We start from the raw sequence: 11,914 nt of genomic DNA, 5'->3' as shown, positions 1-11,914 counted from the left end.
TCTGAGACAGGATAGGTCTGATTTTAGCAATGTTACGGAGATGAAAGAAGGCAGTTCTTGAAGTTTGTTTTATGTGAGAGTTGAAGGATAAATCCTGATCAAATAGAACCCCAAGGTTTCTAACAGTTGTGCTTCGTGCCAGAGTAATGCCATCTAGGGCAGTTAGGCTAGCATAGGTTTCTCTAAGGTGTCGTGGGCCCAGTACAATGACCTCAGTCTTGTCTGAGTTGAGAAGAAGAAAATTTTGGTCCATCCAGGCCCTAATGTCCTTTAGACAGGCCTCAAGTTTAGATAGCTGATTTGTCTCACCTGGCTTCATTGATACATACAGTTGGGTATCATCAGCATAGCAGTGGAAGTTAACAGAGTATTTTCTCATAACATTACCAAGGGGGATCATATAGATACAGAAGAGGATTGGACCTAGCACAGAGCCCTGAGGAACCCCGTAGCTTACTTTAGTGTACACAGAAGACTTATTATTCACGTGTACAAACTGGTACCTATCAGATAGGTAGGACTTAAACCAGTTTAGGGCAGTCCCTGTGATTCCAAGTAATTTCTCTAATCTCTCTAGTAGAATATAGTGATCTATAGTGTCAAAAGCTGCACTAAGATCTAATAAAACCAGCACTGAGAGTCGTCCTTCATCTGAAGCCCAGAGTAGATCATTAGTTACTTTAACTAAAGCAGTCTCTGTGCTGTGTTGAGCTCTAAAACCTGACTGGAAGTCCTCGAACAGGCTGTTGTTTTGAAGAAATTCACAGAGCTGAGCCGCCACAACTTTCTCAAGAATCTTTGAAATAAAAGGAAGATTAGATATAGGCCTGTAGTTTGCTAAAGTGCTGGAATCAAGAGTAGGTTTTTTGAGAAGGGGTTTGATTACAGCTACTTTAAAGGACTGTGGCACGTAGCCTATTGATAGGGATATATTTATTGTCTCCAACAAAGATGGGCAGACCAGGGGAACAACTTCTTTAAACAGCTTAGTTGGGATCGGATCTGAAAGGCAGGTCGATGGTTTGGAGGATGAAATAATAGAGTTAAGTTCCTGAAGTCCTATATGTGTGAAACAGTTTAGGTTAGGTCTATTTACATTTAATGGTACAGCAGGCCCAGGTGAAGGCAGGGAGTGGCTAATTTTATCTCTAATCTTATGAATTTTATGGTTAAAAAATGTCATAAAGTCCTCACAGCTGAGGGCTAGAGGAATCATGGGCTCAATAGAGCTCTGACTTTGTGTTAGCCTGGCTACAGTGCTGAAAAGGTACCTCGGATTATTTTTATTTTCTTCAATTAGTGAGGAGTAGTATGTAGATCGACTATGTCGTAAGGCTGTCATGTATTTACTATGGCTTTCTTGCCAGAGTATTCGTGACTCCTCTGTTTTATTGGAGCACCACATTCTCTCTAATTTACGGGTTGTTTGTTTGAGTGTGTGAGTTTCAGAGCTAAACCACGGAGCTTTCCTCTGACGTTTAATAGTTCAGTGGGTGACTTGGGGTGTGTTCATGTGGATGGTGGCAGAGGGAAAGAAGATGTTTTTGTGTCTGGAGGTTCTGGTCCTGATGGACCGAAACCTCCTACCAGAAGGGAGAGATTGAAACAGTTTATGACCGGGGTGGGAGGGGTCGGCCACAATCTTTCCTGCACGCCTCAAAATCCTGGAGGCGTACAGGTCCTGGAGGGAGGGCAGATTGCAGCCGATGACCTTCTCTGCAGAGTGGATGATACGCTGCAGTCTGGCCTTGTCCTTGGCCGTAGCTGCAGGTACCAAATGGTGATGGAGGAGCAGAGGATGGACTGGATGATGGAGCTGTAGAAGTTCACCATCATCTTTGTTGGCAGACTGAACTTCTTCAGCTGCCGCAGGAAGTACATCCTCTGCTGAGCTTTTTTGATAAGGGAGCTGTTGTTCAGCTCCCACTTGAGGTCCTGAGTGATGATGGTCCCCAGGAAGCAGAAGTTCTCCACAGAGCTCACTGTAGAGTCTCCCAGGGTGAGGGGGGTGAGGGGGGCTGGGCTCTTCCTGAAGTCTGCTATCATCTCCACTGTCTTTAAAGCATTGAGCTCCAGGTTGTTCTGGCTGCACCAGGACACCAGCCGGTCTGTCTCCCACCTGTAGTCAGACTCGTCTCCATCAGAGATGAGACCGATGATGGTCGTGTCGTCTGCAAACTTCAGGAGTTTGACCGACTGGTGAGAGGAGGTGCAGCTGTTGGTGTACAGGGAGAAGAGCAGAGGAGAAAGAACACAGCACTGAGGAGATCCAGTGCTGATGGTCCGGGGAGCAGAGATGGTTTTTCCCAGCTTCACGTGCTGCTTCCTGTCAGACAGGAAGTCTGTGATCCACCTGCAGGTGGAGTCTGGCACGTTCAGCTGGGAAAGCTTGTCCTGAAGGAGAGCTGGGATTATTGTATTAAAAGCAGAGCTGAAGTCCACAAACAGGATCCTGGCGTAGGAGCCTGGGGAGTCCAGGTGCTGGAGGATGAAGTGGAGAGCCAGGTTTACAGCATCGTCTACGGACCTGTTGGATCTATAGGCAAACTGCAGGGGGTCCAGGTGGGGGTCGGTGATGTCCTTGATGTGGGAGAGCATGAGGCGTTCAAAGGACTTCATGACCACAGATGTCAGAGCGATGGGTCTGTAGTCATTAAGTCCTGTGATCCTCAGCTTTTTAGGGACAGGAACGATGGTGGAGGCCTTAAAACAGGCTGGTACGGTGCACGTCTCCAGTGAGGTGTTAAAAATGTCTGTGAACACTGGAGACAGCTGATCAGCACAGTGCTTTAAGGTGGAAGGAGAGACAGAGTCTGGTCCACAAGCCTTTTTTTGTCTCCTGAAAAGTCTATTCACATCTCTCTCTTTGATGGAGAAAGGTGTCTCTGTAGGAGGGGGGGAGGAGGGGGGGGTAGATAGGGGAGAGAGCCTCTGTAGGCAGCTGGGGTGAAACTGTAGCTTTGATGTGGGGGGTGAAGGTGTTGGAGTGAGGCTGGTCAGAGGTGTGAGGAGGGTTGGAGTCAGGTCTGTCCCATTGTCTGTCAAATCTACAATAGAACTCATTCAGACTGTTGGCCAGGCAGAGGTCGTTAGCAGCAGCAGGGGCTCTGGGCTTGTAGTTTGTAATTTACCTGAGCCTCTCCAGACAGAAGCCGAGTCATTTGCAGAGAACTGATGTTGTAACTTCTCTGAGTACAAACGTTTGGCTTTTCTCACCTCCTTTTCAAACGTGTACTTTGACTCTCTGTACCTGGCTCTGTCTCCACTCCTGAAAGCGTCCTCTTTGTCTGTCCTCAGCCCTCTGAGCTTAGCTGTGAACCAGGGTTTGTCATTGTTATAACTCACCCTGGTCTTTGATGGAATGCAGCTGTCCTCACAGAAGCTGATGTAGGACGTCACAGCGTCTGTAAACTCATCCAGAGAACTGTTCGCAGACCTGAAAACATCCCAGTCAGTCCAGTCCAAACACTCCTGGAGTTTCTCCACTGCTTCACTGGTCCACTGTTTAGATTCCTTCACCACAGGTTTACAGAGCTTCAGCCTCTGTCTGTATGAAGGAATCAGATGGACCATCAAATGGTCCGATTGGCCCAGTGCAGCACGGGAAACGGCGTGATAAGCACTGCTTAGTGTGGTGTAACAGTGATCCAGTGTCTTCTCCTCTCTGGTTGGACATTTAATTAATTGTCTATATTTGGGGAGCTGGTGTGAGAGGTCCCCTTTATTAAAGTCACCAAGCACAATGATAAAAGAGTCCGGGTAGGTCCGCTCCATGCACAGGATCTGGTCGGCGAGTGTGCGCTGTGCCTCGCGCACATCAGCTGACGGTGGGATGTACACACCAACCAGGATGAATGAAGTGAACTCACGGGGAGAATAGAAGGGTTTGCTGTTGATAATAAAGGATTCCAGGTGAGGAGAGCAGTGCTGGAGGATCACTGTCACGTCGTTACACCAGTTACTGTTCACATAAAAGCAGATTCCTCCACCTTTCCTCTTCCCGGTGAGCTCCGCGTCTCGGTCCGCTCTGTGAAGTTGGAAGCCGGCCAACTGCAGCGCAGAGTCCGGTACCGCTCCACACAGCCACGTTTCCGTGAAGCACAGAACAGAAGATGAGGAGAAGTCTCTGTTTCTACCCAACAGCAGCTGGAGTTCGTCCACTTTGTTACACAGTGAGCGCACGTTAGAGAGGAATATCCCCGGTAACGGTGTGCGCCGGCCGCGCTGGCGGAGGCGCACAAGCTCTTTTTCCTCTCCTCCGGCGCTTCACTGCGTGAGCAAAGGTGAGCGAACCTTTGAGTAAAATGTCCAGTAAATCCACAGAGGAAGCGATGAAAGTGGGAAATAAATCTCTCGGGGTTGTTGCCCTGACATTCAAGAGCTCTTCTCTTGAATAAGAGCAGCCAGTTGCGGATTTTACAACAAAAACAAGACAAAAAAGTGCGGACCAACACACCACAGCAGCCATCCGTGGCGCCATCTTGAGTTACTCTAGGATAATGTTAAAAGATATTAAAAAGTGATCTGATAGCAGAGGATTTTCAGGGTAGACTTTTAGTTCATTAATATCAAGGCCATATGTTAGAACAAGATCAAGAGTATGATTTAAACGATGAGTAGCTTCATTAATAGTTTGAAAAAAGCCAACTGAGTCTATTAGGGACATAAAGGCTGAGCTCAGGCTATCACTATCTTTGTCCACATGGATATTAAAATCTCCTACTATCAGTATTTTATCAGAACTGAGGACTAAGTTTGATATAAACTCAGAGAATTCTGATATAAATTCAGAATAAGGGCCTGGAGGACGGTAAATTATCACAAATAAGACTGGCTGGCAGGTTTTTGATTTGGTATGAGATAAATTTAGAACCAGGCTTTCAAAGGAAGTGTAACTGGCCTTTGGTTTAGGATAGATTAGGAGAGAGGAATGATAAATAGCTGCTACACCACCTCCACGGCCTATGTCTCGTGGCATATGAGTATTTAAATGACTGGGAGGAGTGGCTTCATTTAAACTAACATATTCATCTTGATACAGCCATGTTTCAGTTAAACAGAATAAATCAAAGTTATTTTCTGAGATAAGGTCATTTACTAGTAGAGATTTGGATCTCAGTGATCTAATATTTAATAGAGCACATCTAATGCTTTTATGTTTTGGTGTTTCTAGATTTGAGATTTTAATTTTTTTCAGATTTTTATAATTGATAGCTCTTTTATTTGATTTTATGTTAAAATCATTGTGAAATATGGGTCGAGGGACAGGCAGAGCAGCAATGTGCATTTGGGAGGGGGTGTGGCCTCCTCCTGGCTCCTCCTCCTGCCTTACAGCAGAGTGAGACTGTGCAGCGTCTCTGCCGTACTAGGAAATAGTGATGTTTAGTCATTTAGGCTATGAAACACACAAAATACTGACACTTTCAGACTTATAGGTAGTGTAGGATATTGGAAATGGAAAAATACATAATTTATAATTATAATATAATAAAAAAAAATAGAATAGAAAGAGTTTGATCCAGTCAGACTCAGTCAGGACATAAAATAAAATATTCTGCTGTAAAATTAAACAACAGTTATATATTTTATACGCTGGGACAGCTTGAACTTTCATAAAACCTCTGGAGCTCAGAGAGGAACTTTGACCAGCTGTTGCCATGGTAACCCAGTGTTTTAATGTACACACCCATAGCAGAGCAAGATGGAAGATGAGACCACATTTATGTCACATTTACATCTCTGACCTGCCCACTTTGTATAATTTATAAACATTTAGCTGTACACTTGACGATTGATTCAATATTTATATTTAGATTTAAATTTAACATTTTTATTTAACATTTAGATTTCACATTTACATTTAGATGTAACATTTACATTTAGATGTAACATTTACATTTTGATGTAACATTTACATTTTGATTTAACGTGTAGATTTATATTTACATTTATATTTTGCATTGAGATTTCCACTTAACATTTCCATTTACAATTAACATTTACATTAAATACTTACATTTAGAGTATTTTTCATGTGTGCACATTTTTAATAATGATATAAAACAAGCTGTTTTACATAAATTTGTCTCAAATTAAATGTTAAATGTTTGAAATATATCAGCTATGAAATGTTGAGTGAGTTTTTACGTTCGGTGCATCATAGAACGGTAGAACGTGTTTAACATCAACCTGTTTGTTTCTTTACTGAACCCAGTCCTCATTGTGTCCATTCTAGAACCTAAAACATCTAGAACCATAGTGTAGGAACCACAGGATGATGTTGGGTTAACAGAGGAGAATACTGTATACACCACAGATATAATAGGAACAATAAAGGCTCCTATTGGATCCTGACCTTTGGGTCAATGACATATTTCACTGCATGATATTTAATAAAATGTTCATCATAGCAAAAGTTTGCATAAATGTTGGGATGGAAATAAGTATAGAAGTATTTATAAATAATATAATAATAATTTATATATAATAGAAGAAAATACATGTGAATGGATTTAGAGTCATTTCTAAAGATGATTTTATTTGCGCCACATGACATTTGGACATTTTGAATAAAATACAGAAGTTTTAGTGACATTTAAAAAACAAACCAAAGTGATCATAATGTATTTACTGTTACTACATATTTGGAATCTTTTTATGCATTTAAAGCTTTTTTTAACTTAAATAAATGCAGTTGTACAGTATATGTAGGTGTTACGTCATCAACCCATGTTCAGCATAATTATCTGTGATTATTCGAGGAACATTTCTTTATTGCTTTATTTGTAATAATGTCTATGGTACATTTAAGTTCTCTTTGTAAACATTGGAAACTTTCAGTAAAAACAGAAACAAAAGCACTGATTGTGGTTGATTTAATCCTCCTTTATTAAACATGTCAGTGACATTTTATTCTGAAACTCAGACAGAACGTTTACAGCAGTAGCTCCTGTAAAGCATTCTTATCACTTCTTATCTCACTGTCCTTCAGTCTCTGCTATAAAACTTTACATGTGTGAATCAAGGACGTTATCTGGAACACACACACACACACACACACACACACACATACACACACACACACACACACACACACACACACACACACACACACAGAGAGACACACACACACACGCACACACACACACACACACACACACACACACATAGTGTTTCACAGCGTGACCTTGACCTTCTGCTCACATATGTCTATAAAAGTCTTTATTGCATCTTCATCTTTAATGTTCTTCATGAGCTCACATGTGTTGGTCAGATATGACGTCCTGTTAGCGACAGCTTCATAAAACACTAGAACACAGTGAGCCGTTGCATGTTCTCCAGATTCTATAAAAGCCTTATTTTAACCATTTCTAAACTGGACACGTCTCATTCTATAAAACTAGTTCTGATGAACTATGACCAATAGCACGTACCACATTCCTGAGCATTCAGTCAAATACTCGGTTCCACAGAGTAAAAAAAGGTCTCCTAGAGGTTCTAGACATCTGCTCATAGAACATCCATGTCATTTTACAGCCTGATTAAACCAGCATTACTGGAGGAGGAGTCATTTAAAAATGGGCCCCTGATGCCCCCATGGCACACATAGAGTAATGGACCACAGTTATATACTGTATGTAGCAATGATTCTGTACCATCTGTAACTGTTGTAATATTTCACTCACAAATAAATGAGAAAATGACTTTTGTGTATTTTTTTATTTAGATGCCCTGGAACATGAATGGGTTCACCTGAACTGTTCAGTATATCATAAACTTAACAATGAAATATTATTTTTCAAATAATAATAAAAAACACAACACTATTTTAAATGACTGTTTTCTACACTTTCTGAAATATAAATATAGTTTAACTAAAATACAGTGTGAAAATATGTGAGTTATTGTGTAACTTTGTGCATTAATCAGCTCAGCTGCATTTCCGGCAGCTGAGCTGACAGCAGCTAAAGAGCAGAGCGGAGCTCACAGAGGAATTTATTTACTAAACATGAACTTTTTCTTCTGAGAAATGATACGATACCTCAACATCAAACTCTATCATTTACCATCTGACTCTGGCTCTGAGGTAATCATCTACTGCTTTTTTATTTGCTGGCTCAACTGGAAAGCTAAGTAGCAAGCTAGCTAGCTACAAGTAGCAAGCTAGCTAGCTACAAGTAGCAAGCTAACTAGCAGAAGAATGGCTCTTTCCACAACAGAATACAGCAGTCTCCTCCAAAAGATTACTGAACTGGAGACTACAGTGCGAGGAATACAAGTAAACATGGACACTGTGGATATGATAATGATACGACTGTGTCACTGTTTCAAAACAGCGGAGTGGATAAAGCTAACTCGCTACCAGCCCGTGCTAACAAAGCTATCAGGCCTAGGGAGGATCCTGTTCCCGTTGATAAGCCAACAGGTGTGAGTCCTCCCTGGAATACTCTGGGAGCTAAGCCTAAGAAAAAGTCATATCCACTTCAAAGGCTAACGGGCCGAGCAAAGCGCCCTGATATCAATAATGAGACGGACTGGCCTGCACTCCCTTCTCAGACTGCAGCCTCAACATCAACTCCCTTGTCTGCCCAGGCACAAAAGTGGACATCTGCTAAAGGCAGGAGTATCACCAAGTCACAAACCCAGTTTCATGTAGAACTGGGTAATCGATTCGTCCCACTGCTGAATGACCAAGGATCTGCTCTAATGAGGTCAACACACAACCTTCTGGAACTGTGAAGACTGAAAGTGCTTCAGGAAAACAAAAGCGACATGGTAGGCCAAAGCAACAACCTCACACACTGATAGTGGGAGACGTTTCTGTTAAAGATGCTCAGAAGATGTTTAGCAGCAACGTGAAAGTGATCTGCTTACCTAATGACACAGTATCAGACCTGGCTGACAAAATCTTGCATATCGTTGCAGATTACCCACATTTGAAAAATGTTGTGATTCATTTTGGGTTAAATGATTTAGCCAAGGAGGAGTCTGAGGTGTTAAAGCAGGATTTCACCCATCTGCTAAAAACTGTGAGCTGTTTACAGCCTAAAGTGTTCATCAGTGGCCAGATACCTCCAGTCCACAAAGGAGATCTGAAATTCTCAAGGATTTACTCTTTGAATAAATTTCTGTCTTCGGCTTGTGCTGCCCTTTCACTAAATTTTATAGAAAATTTTCCTATTTTTTGGGAACGTGGTCATCTTTTTAGAGCAGATGGACTGTGTCTAAACAAGGCTGGAGTAAAACTCTTCACATCCAACTTGTTTTACTTCACCAGTCACACTGCTATCAGTTCTGATAAAGACAGAGGACAACATGTACCATCGGAGAACAAAACAACAAGGAAAGAACATGGAGTCCATGAGCTTCCAGCAAGAAATAAAAATCACCAAAATGAAGAGGTCAACCCAACCCCCGCATCTCAGGACCCACCTGCTTCACCCCAAAATTCACCTACTTCCACCTCATCCAGCTTCTCTCCTACCCCTGCCTTCTTGGATTTAACTGCCCAGATGAACGAGCTGGTTCTGGCTGGCACAAGACTGACACCCCACCCTTTACCCCACCATGGTCCCATCTTATCTCCTCTAAAGAACCAATCAGCACCACCCATCCCTCCTCAGTGATACCAGGCCCAGGATCACTCTTCTCCTCAGGCCAGATGTGTTCATCTTAGAGCGACACAGGTCTGATGTGTGCTGGGTCTAGACTGCAATAGCTCTATTTTTAGGAACAACCAGAAAAAGTCAGGGCCTTATGGAGTTAATGCAGCTTCTTTAATTCCTGTGGTGACAGGTAACACAGGTAAAATTGTGAAATTAAAGAAAAACAAAAAGCTTAATAGAGATAAAAATGTGACTCCTATAACATGTCATCCAAAAAGTCCACCAGTGTCTCCAGTAAAGTCTTTAAAATTAGCTCTTCTTAATGTTAGATCTCTTGTTAACAAGTCACTACTAATTAATGATATTATTTTAACACATCACTTGGACTTTTTATTTCTTAATGAAACATGGTTGAATGATGGTATCAGTAATACTATTCTCAATGAAAGTTCACCACAAGACTTATTTATTTCAATAAGTGTCGTACTTACAGGAAAGGTGGTGGAGTTGCTGCCATTTTTAAATCAATATTTCAGTGCAAAGAAATAATATTTGGTGATTTTATCTCCTTTGAATATATGTCATTCTTACTGAAGGGTGATTCAAGAGTTCTGTTTTTAGTCGTTTATAGACCCCCAAAATATTCTGGAGAATTCATGGATGAGTTTGCTGAACTGCTGTCAGTTGTATGCACTGAATACAGCTTTTTAATAATAACAGGTGACTTAAATATTCATGTAGACAATAACATGGACAATACTGCCAAAGAACTGTATGTTTTAATGGATACTTTTGGTCTTATACAACATGTGACTGGTCCGACACACACTCAAGGTCACACTTTGGATCTGGTTATCTCTAAAGGTGTTGATATCTCTGCTGTTGATGTAAGAGACTTAGCTCTATCTGATCATTTCTGTGTCTTTTTTGACCTAGAGACTGTAACATCTGTTCCCCCTAGTTATGTGTGTTTAAAGAAAAGGTACATAAACGAGAACACAAGTGCACAGTTTATGGAAGCCATAGCAATGACACCAACATTGAGTGCTGAGACAGTTGATGATCTTCTGGATGAGTATAATAGAAACGTCTGTAATGTCATAGATGTGGTGGCTCCAATCAAAACTAAGAGAAAACCAAACACACAGAAAACACCTTGGAGGAGGACTGAGATAATGCAGAATTTGAAATCTGACTGTAGAAGAGCTGAGCGTAAATGGAGATCAACAAAACTCCAAATTCATCTAGAACTGTACAAAATAAGTCAGTGTAAATTCAATGATGGCTTGTTCAAAGCAAGGCAGCAATACTTTTCTGAAATTATTGCCAAAAATGTCAACAACTCTCGCACGTTGTTTTCTGTAATTGAAAAGCTCACAACCCCCCCAGATCAGATAGCCCCTGAATTACTGTCAGCTGGAAAATGCAATGAATTTGCTGTATATTTCAATGAAAAAGTACAATCAACAAGGTCAAACATCAGAACAAACCAGCAAAATCACAAAAAGCTTGAACAGCTTCAACCACTGAGGGAGGAGTCAACTACAATGTTAGAGTTTATTACAGTGAACCCAAAAACAATAGAGGAAACTGTTCAGCAGCTGAATCCATCAACGTGTTGCCTTGACACAAAACCCTCAAACTTCTTTAAAACTGTTGTAAAGTCATTTGTCACTGATTAGTGTCAGATAATTAACTGATCATTCCAATCAGGCACCGTACCAAAATCCCTGAAAGTAGCTGCTGTTAAACCTCTGTTAAAAAAAGAGAACACTGGATGCCTCTATACTGGCTAACTATAGACCAATCAGCAACCTTCCATTCATGGCCAAGATCATTGAGAAGGTGGTCTTCAACCAACTGAGTCAATTCTTAACATTCAACAAAATATTTGATAAATTTCAGTCAGGTTTTGGTTCTCATCACAGCACAGAAACTGATCTGATCAAAGTGATCAATGACATAAGGTTGAACACTGATTCAGGAAAAGTATCTGTTCTCATTCTGTTGGATCTAAGTCTACATTTGACACTGTAGATCATACAATGTTGTTGCACAGATTGTAAACATGGGTTGGACTAAATGTTAAAGTAATGGTTTAAGTTCTACTTGGAGGAGCGAAGCTATTTTGTAAGTATTGGAAACTTTGAATCTGACAGATTACCAATGTCCTGTGGGGTTCCTCAGGGATCTGTTCTTGGACCTCTTCTGTTTAACCTTTACATGCTTCCTTTAGGACACATTTTACACAACTGTAAGGTTGATTATCAGAGCTACGCAGATGACACACAACTATATCTATCACTGAA

The sequence above is a fragment of the Gouania willdenowi genome, chromosome 21, assembly GCF_900634775.1.
Source record: "Gouania willdenowi chromosome 21, fGouWil2.1, whole genome shotgun sequence".
Classification (NCBI taxonomy): domain Eukaryota; kingdom Metazoa; phylum Chordata; class Actinopteri; order Blenniiformes; family Gobiesocidae; genus Gouania; species Gouania willdenowi.
This window is presented reverse-complemented; position numbering follows the sequence as displayed.